Genomic DNA, 9530 nt, shown 5'->3' with positions numbered 1-9530 from the left:
AGTTAGATAAGGCTGTGGTCCATGTGATCAGATTGGCTAGTTTTTTGTGATTATGGTTTCAGTGTGTCTGCCCTCTGATGCCCTCTCGTAACACCTACCATCTTACTTGGGTTTCTCTTACCTTGGACATGGTGTATCTCTTCACAGCTGCTCCTGCAAAGCACAACCGCTGCTCCTTACCTTAGACCAGTCGCCCCTCCTGACCTTGAATGTGGAGTAGCTCCTCTCGGCCCTCCTGCACCCCTGCAGCCACCGCTTCTTGGATGTGGGATTTCTCCTCTCGGCCGCCGCCCCTGACCTTGGACGAGAGGTAACTCCTCTTGACCACCGCCCCTGACCTTGGGCGTGGGGTAGCTCCTCTTGGCCGTGCTTCTGCGCAGTCCCGTCTCATCACCGCACTTCTGCGTGGTCTGTCAATGACAATTCCTAATAGAACTAAGATCTGTGGCCAAAAGATTTTAAAAAAGAGGAACTGAGAGCATTTGACATAGAAAGCACCCATTAAGTGTGACTCTCACCAGAAACACATCTAAATCCCACACAGGACTTCCCTAGTGGTCCAGTGGTTCAAGACTTCACATTTCCAATGCACGTGGTGTGGGTTTGGTCCCTGGCTGGGGAACTAAGATCCCAAAAGTCGTATGGCATGGCCAAAAAACAATCCCACTCCAGTTCAAGGCCCACCTCTTTGCAGTTAGTAGATAGTTGGGATATAAAATAGTGGGTGAACCTTGTAGTCAAAAGATAGGTGCTTGTTGTCCAAGATGTGGGGAAACACATACCCAGGTGGGGGAGGGGGTAGTATGGCAGAGTCTTCAAATATGAAAACCACATACCTTAACATTCATAAAATTCCCTTTTTCTATATCTCTCTAAAGAAATAACTGCACATGTGCCCAGAGTGCATACAAGGTGGTTCACTGTAGCACTGCTTACTAGAAGAATACTAAGAACTGCCTAAATGTCTAGAAATGGAGGAATGGCTGAAGAAACAGAGACGATCCATACAATACAACAGTCTGAAGGAACAGACTAGAGATATTTAGCAGTACTCAGTTCAGTTCAGTTGCTCAGTTGTCTCCAACTCTTTGCGACCCCATGAATCGCAGCATTCCAGGCCTCCCTGTCCATCACCAACTCCCGGAGTTCACCCAAACTCATGTGCATCGAGTCGGTGATGCCATCCAGCCATTTCATCCTCTGTCATCCCCTTCTCTTCCCGCCCTCAATCCCTCCCAGCATCAGAATCTTTTCCAATGAGTCAACTCTTTGCATGAGGTGGCCAAAGCATTGGAGTTTCAGCTTTAGCATCAGTCCTTCCAAAGAACACCCAGGACTGATCTCCACCGTTAGAATGGACTGGTTGGATCTCCTTGCAGTCCAAGGGACTCAATTTATCAGTATAGAGAAGTCTTTACAATATTCTTGGGTCAAAAATGCATCTCTGGGACTTCCCTGGTGGTCCAGTGGTTAAGACTCTGTGCTTCCAATGCAGGGGGCATGAGTTCAATCCCTAGTCAGGAAACTAAGATCCACATGTCACACAATGCTGCCAAGAGCTTTTTTAGTTTTTAAATTTAAAAATACATCTTTGACCATGGTACAAACATAACTTTTTTGTAAAACCCATATACGAACAACACCATATACATTCTATGAGTTTATCTTGAGAAAGGTAATTTTTTTAATCTAGAGGAATAAACCTGAATACATAATAATGGTTACTTATGAGAGAATGCTGAAAAGGGAAAGGATTTGAGGGTTTAAACTTTATCCTTTAAAAAAAAAAAAAACATTTTAAGTCAACCTGGGGGATTGTCAGGTTGACTGCTTTTTTAAAAAAAATTATTTTCTTTTGGCTGTGCCGGGTCTTTGCTGCTTCATGGACTTTTCTCTAACTGCAGTGAGCAGGGGCTACGCTCTAGTTGTGGAGCACAGCCTCTAGAGCGCGCAGGCTTCAGTAGTTGTGGTTCCCAGGCTCTAGGGCACAGGCTCAGTAGCTGTGGTGCATGGGTTTAGTTGCTCCTCAGCATGTGAGATCTTCTGAGATCAGGGATCACACCTGTGTTTCCTGCACTAGCAGGTAGATTCTTTACCACTGAGCCACCAGAGAAGTCCTATCCTGTCATTTTTAAATGAAAGATGCATTCATGTATTACCCACATAATTGAAATTACTTTTCTTAAATATATGATTACATGTAGCCAAAGTCCTCATACCTAGAATATGTAGAGAAGGCTCAAAATTCAACATTAAAGAAAAAGCAATTACAAAATGGACAAAAGAGACATTTCACTAAGTGGCAAATAAACATGAAAAGATGTTCGTCATCATTAGCCATTAGGGAAATGCAAATTTAAGACACTGTCAAAAGAGTTAGATGACAAGTCACAGACTGAGAGAAAATATTTGCAAAAGGTACATCTGTTAAAGACTGTGGTACAAAATATGCAATGAATTCTTCAATCTTAACATTAAGAAAATAACCCAATTTTTTTTAATGGGCCAAAAACCCTAAGAGACACCTCACCAAAGAAGATATTCAGATAACAAACAAGTACATGAAAAGACGTGCCACCTCATGGGTCATGAAGGAGACGCAAACTAAAGCAAGAAGGTGATAGTGCCACACGCCTATTAGAACGACAGCACCAAGTGCTGGTGGGGATGTGGAGCAGTAAGTATTCTCACTTATTGCTGGTGGGAATGCAAAATGGCATAGACCCTTTGGAAGACAGTTTGGTGGTTTCTTCCAAAACTATAAATAAAGTTTTGGGACTTCCCTTAAGAATCCTCCTTGCAATGCAGGGGACATGGGTTCCATCCCTGGTGGGAGAACTAAGATCTCACGTGGATCGAAGCAAGTAAGCCCACGGACTGCAACTAAGACCTCCTGCAAGTCTTAGTAACTGTTAAAAAAAAACAACTGTCAAACCCAGGTCTACTGCATTGTAGACAGACGCTTTACCGTCTGAGCCACCAGGGAAGTCCTGGCATTGGTATAAGAATAGCCAAATAGATCAATGGAATAGAATTTAGAGTCCCAAAACAAATCTTCACATTGAGAGTCCATCTGTTTTGGAAGGTGCCAAGACAATTCAATGAAAAAGAGTAGTTTTTCAACAAAATTGTGCTGGGACTGGATATCCACAAACAAAAGAATGAAACTGTATTCTTTCTTCATACCATATACAAAATTAACTCAAAATGGATCCCTGACCTAAAATATGAGAACAAAACTACAAAACTCTTAGAAGAAAAGATAAGTAAATCTTTATAACCTTAGATTCAACAAAGCCTACTAAGCTATAACACACAGAGAACAAAAAAATTAATTGAACTTCATCAAAATTTAAAACTTTTGTGCTTCATAGAATACCATCAAGAAAGCGTAAAGACAACCCCAAAAATAAAATATTTGCAAATCTTATATCTGATAAGGAATTTGCATCTAGACTATTAAGAAACCTACAACTCAACAATTAAAATACAACCCAATTTTAAAATGCACAAAAGTTCCAAGTAAACATTTTTCCCCCCAAGAAAATATGCAAATAGCCAATAAGCACATGAGAAGATACTCAGAGGCAGAATCAAGTTGGTGCAATAGGATATGGAAGTCTCTTCCTCCCACAAATGCATCAAAATACATCTAATACCTACTCAACAGTGGCCTAACTCAAACACCCACAACTGTAAGAAAGATCTCCACATAACCAGGTAGGAGGAAAGGAGGGGAGAGAAAGGAATCAGGACACAACCTATGCCCCTGGGAGGAGGCTGTGAAAGACGAAAGATTCCCGCAGCCTGGGAAGGCCCTTCACCAGTGGGGTGACCAGTAAGGACAGAAAAGGAGTTTCAGAGGCTCAGTGAAACAGGCAGTTTGCAGCACAGAACAGAGCAAGACCTGCATAGGTGGTCTGTGCCACCTCCCCGCACTCTCCAGACTGAGATTCACATTGGCTAGTGCATGTGGGCACTGGATGCTGGATGCGGAAACTCTGGCTTCAGCAGACAAACACGGGGAGAAGACCGGGATGGGCTGCATGGAGACAGCCAGAAGAGGCTGGAGCCTTGCTCTTGGCTCACAGTGGGCTTGACACTGCCACTGAAATCTCATTGTTGGGACTTGCCTGGTGGTCCAGAGGTTAAGACTTTACCTTTCAATGCAGGGGGTACAGGTTTGTTTGATCCCTGGTCAGGGAACTAAGATCCCATGTGCTTTCCAGCCAAAAAACTAAAACATAAAACAGAAGTAATGTTGTACAAATTCAATAACCTTTTAAAATAATCCACACCAAAAAAAAAAAAAAAAAACAACAAAATAAAAAGAAGGGCTTCCTGGTGGTAAAGAATCCACCTGCCAATGCAGGCTGATCCAGGAAGATCCCACATGCTGCAGAACAACTGAACCCATGTGCCACAACTACTGAGCCTGTGGCTCCAGTGCCTGGGATCCACAGCTACTGAAGCCTGTGCTCTCTAGCGCCCATGCTCCACAATGAGAGAAAGCGCCACAATGAGAAACCCTTGCACCACAACTAGAGAGTAGCCCCAGCTCTCTGCAACTAGAGAAACCCAATGTGCAGCAATAAAGACCCAGCACAGTCAAAAATAAATTATTCCCTTGAAATAACAAAATGTACCCCAATGATCCCTTCTCCAGAGAACCCCATGAACAGTATGAAAAGGCAAAATGATAGGATACCAAAAGAGGAACTCCTCAGGTCATTAGGTGCCCAATATGCTACTGGAGATCAGTGGAGAAATAACTCCAGAAAGAATGAAGGGATGGAGCCAAAGCAAAAACAATACCCAATTGTGGATGTGACTGGTGATAGAAGCAAGATCTGATGCTATAAAGAGCAATATTGCGTAGGAACCTGGAATGTCAAGTCCATGAATCAAGGCAAATCGGAAGTGGTCAAACAAGAGATGGCAAGGGTGAATGTCGATATTCTAGGAATCAGCGAACTAAAATGGACTGGAATGGGTGAATTTAACTCAGATGACCATTATATCTACTACTGCAGGCAGGAATCCCTTAGAAGAAATGGAGTAGCCATCATGGTCAACAAAAGAGTCAAAAATGCAGTACTTGGATGCTATCTCAAAAACGACAGAATGATCTCTGTTCATTTCCAAGGCAAACCATTCAATATCACAGTTATCCAAGTCTATGCCCCAACCAGTAACGCTGAAGAAGCTGAAGTTGAACAGTTCTATGAAGACCTACAAGACCTTTTAGAACTAACACCCAAAACAGATGTCCTTTTCATTATAGGGGACTGGAATGCAAAAGTAGAAAGTCAAGAAACAACTGGAGTAACAGGCAAATTTGGCCTTGGAATGTGGAATGAAGAAGAGCAAAGGCTAATAGAGTTTTGCCAAGAGAACACACTTGTCATAGCAAACACCCTCTTCCAACAACACAAGAGAAGACTCTACACATGGACATCACCAGATGGTCAATACCAAAATCAGATTGATTATATTCTATGCAGCCAAAGATGGAGAAGCTCTGTACAGTCAGCAAAAACAAGACCAGGAGCTGACTGTGGCTCAGATCATGAACTCCTTGTTGCCAAATTCAGACTTAAATTGAAGACAGTAGGGAAAACCACTACACCATTCAGCTATGACCTAAATCAAATCCCTTATGATTATACAGTGGAAGTGAGAAATAGATTTAAGGGACTAGATCTGATAGACAGAGTGCCTGATGAACTATGGACGGAGGTTCGTGACATTGTACAGGAGACAGGGATCAAGACCATCCCCACGGAAAAGAAACGCAAAAAAGCAAAATGGCTGTCTGGGGAGGCCTTACAAATAGCTGTGAAAAGAAGAGAAGTGAAAAGCAAAGGAGAAAAGGAAAGATATAAGCATCTGAATGCAGAGTTCCAAAGAATAGCAAGAGATAAGAAAGCCTTCCTCAGAGATCAATGCAAAGAAATAGAGGAAAACAACAGAACGGGAAAGACTAGAGATCTCTTCAAGAAAATTAGAGATACCAAGGGAACATTTCATGCAAAGATGGGCTCGATAAAGGACAGAAATGGTATGGACCTAACAGAAGCAGAAGGTATTAAGAAGAGGTGGCAAGACTACATGGAAGAACTGTACAAAAAAGATCTTCACGACCAAGGTAACCATGATGATGTGATCACTAATCTAGAGCCAGACATCTGGGAATGTGAAGTCAAGCGGGCATTAGAAAGCATCACTATGAACAAAGCTAGTGGAGGTGATGGAATTCCAGTGGAGCTGTTTCAAATCCTGAAAGATGATGCTGTGAAAGTGCTACACTCAATATGCCAGCAAATTTGGAAAACTCAGCAGTGGGCACAGGACTGGAAAAGGTCAGTTTTCATTCCAATCCCAAAGAAAGGCAATGCCAAAGAATGCTCAAACTACCACACAATTGCACTCATCTCACATGCTAGTAAAGTAATGCTCAAAATTCTCCAAGCCAGGCTTCAGCAATACATGAACCGTGAACACCCTGATTTTCAAGCTGGTTTTAGAAAAGTCAGAGGAACCAGAGATCAAATTGCCAGCATCCACTGGATCATGGAAAAAGCAAGAGAGTTCCAGAAAAACGTCTATTTCTGCTTGATTGACTATGCCAAAACCTTTGACTGTGTGGATCACAATAAACTGTGGAAAATCTTGAAAGAGATGGGAATACCAGGCCACCTAACCTGCCTCTTGAGAAATCTGTATGCAGGTCAGGAAGCAACAGTTAGAACTGGACATGAAACAACAGACTGTTTCCAAATAGGAAAAGGAGTACGTCAAGGCTGTATATTGTCACCCTGCTTATTTAACTTATATGCAGAGTATATCATGAGAAACACTGGACTGGAAGAAACACAGGCTGGAGTCAAGATTGCCGGGAGAAATATCAATCACCTCAGATACGCAGATGACACCACCCTTATGGCAGAAAGTAAAGAGGAGCTAAAAAGCCTCTTGATGAAAGTGAAAGAGGAGAGCGAAAAAGTTGGCTTCAAGCTCAACATTCAGAAAATGAAGATCATGGCATCCGGTCCCATCACTTCATGGGAAATAGATGGGGAAACAGTGGAAACAGTGTCAGACTTTATTTTTTGGGCTCCAAAATCACTGCAGATGGTGAGTGCAGCCATGAAATTAAAAGACGCTTACTCCTTGGAAGAAAAGTTATGACCAACCTAGATAGTATATTCAAAAGCAGAGACATTACTTTGCCGACTAAGGTCCGTCTAGTTGAGGCTATGGTTTTTCCTGTGGTCATGTATGGATGTGAGAGTTGGACTGTGAAGAAGGCTGAGTACCAAAGAATTGATGCTTTTGAACTGTGGTGTTGGAGAAGACTCTTGAGAGTCCCTTGGACTGCAAGGAGATCCATCCAGTCCATTCTGAAGATCAGCCCTGGGATTTCTATGAAAGGAATGATGCTGGGGCTGAGACTCCAATACTTTGGCCACCTCATGTGAAGAGTTGACTCATTGGAAAAGACTCTGATGCTGGGAGGGATTGAGGGCAGGAGGAGAAGGGGATGACAGAGGATGAGATGGCTGGATGGCATCATGGACTCGATGGACATGAGTCTGAGTGAACCCCGGACGATGGTGATGAACAGGGAGGCCTGGCGTGCTGCGATTCATGGGGTTGCAAAGAGTCGGACACAACTGAGCGACTGAACTGAACTGAACTGAACCCCAATGTTCATTGCAGTACTATTTACAATAGTCAAGACATGGAAACAGCATAAATGTCCCTTGATAGATGAATGGATAAAGAATATGTAATATATATGTGTGTGTGTGTATGTATGTAGGTATGAATATATAAATGGAATACTACTCAGCCATAAAAAAGAATGAAATAATGTTTGGATCTAGAAATTATCATAGTAAGAGAAAGACAAATACCATATGATATCATTTATATGTGCAATCTAAAATATGACACAAATGAAGTTATCTATGAAACAGAAGCAGACTCACAGACCTAGAGAACAGACTTGTGGTTGCCAAGGGCAGGGGAAAGGAAGGATTGGGCATTCAGAATTATATGGTATGAATGAATAACAAAGTCCTATTATATAGCACAGGGCACTATATTCAATATCCTATAATAAACCATAATGAAGGCAAATATGAAAAAGAATATATATATATAACTGGATCACTTTGCTGTACACCAAAAAATAACACATTGTAAATCAACTATACTGGATATACAATATATACACATATATACCATGCAGGCTTGGCAAAGTTATATGGAAACTAGAAGTCTGATACACTACTGATAGAAATAAAGTCTTGATAAAAGCAAAACAAAGTGGGGTGGGCGGGTGTGCAGTGCTGGTGCAGCAACGCTGTGAATCGCTGGCTGCGTGGCAGTGAGTGTGCACTTTTCCCAGCCCAACCACGACATTCCACGGGCATGAGCTATAACTGCGCCATCACCGTCTTCTCTGCCAACGGCCACCTCTTCCAAGTGAAGTACTTGCAGAAGGCCATGAAGAAGGGCTGGACCACCATCAGTGTTTGAGGAAAAGACATTGTTGTTCTTGGTGTGGAGAAGTCAGTGGCTAAACTGTAGGATGAAAGGACAGAAGGTCTGTGCTCTGGATGATAATGTCTGCATGGCATTCGCCGGCCTCACTGCTAACGCAAGGAAAGTCATCAACAGGGCCCGGGTGGAATGCCAGAGCCACCGGCTGACTGTGGAGGACCTGGTCACCATGGAGTACATCACCCACTATACCGCCAATCTGAAGCAGCACTTACACACAGAGCAAGGGGGGACGGGGGTTTGGCGTCTCTGCCCTTGTTGTGGGTTTTAACTTTGATGGCACCCCCTGACTCTATCAGACTGACCTCTCCAGCACATACCATGCCTGGAAGGTCAATGCTATAGGCCGGGTTGCCAAGTCAGTGCGTGAATTCCTAGAGAAGAACTATACTGAGGAAGCCATTCTGGAAATGGTTCAGTCAGGTGGCAAAAACACAGAGCTTGCTGTTGTGAGGCAAGATCAACCCCTCAAGATTTTAAACCCTGAAGAAATTGAGAAATACATTGCTGAGATTGGAAAAGAAGAAGAAGAAAATGAAAAGAAGAAATAAAAGAAAGCATCATGATGAGATCAGATTTTGCTTGTAACAATTTTTAAATTCAAATCATGGCTGATTTCCAAAATGATACGTAGGTATTTCCATTCCATTTATCTGTACTGTCCAAGTGTCCTACAATAAATTTGCCTATTTTTTTAAAGGGAAACAAATAGATGTTCAATGTCTTTACACCTTAGGGAAATTCAAATCAAAACCACAATGAGATCCTACTTCACCTTCACTAGGAAAGAATGGCTGTAATCAAAAAGACAGTAAGTATTGGTGATGTTGCAGAGATATCACAATCTTCATACACTGCTGATGAGAATGTAAAATAGTATAACTGCTTTGGAAAACTGTTTGGCTTTTCTTGAGAAGATTAAACACAGAGTGATCATATGATTCAATAATTTCACTCAG

General features: G+C 42.3%; 1 pseudogene; it reads left to right on the top strand.

Annotated features, from left to right (window-relative positions):
- Positions 1-8439: 8439 nt before the first annotated feature.
- On the top strand, positions 8440-9137 carry LOC138080271 (proteasome subunit alpha type-7 pseudogene; annotated as a pseudogene).
- The last annotated feature ends 393 nt before the right edge of the window (positions 9138-9530 follow it).

This window comes from Capricornis sumatraensis, chromosome 5 (genome assembly GCF_032405125.1).
Source record: "Capricornis sumatraensis isolate serow.1 chromosome 5, serow.2, whole genome shotgun sequence".
In the NCBI taxonomy this organism is placed as follows: Eukaryota; Metazoa; Chordata; class Mammalia; order Artiodactyla; family Bovidae; genus Capricornis; species Capricornis sumatraensis.
This window is presented reverse-complemented; position numbering and strand designations above follow the sequence as displayed.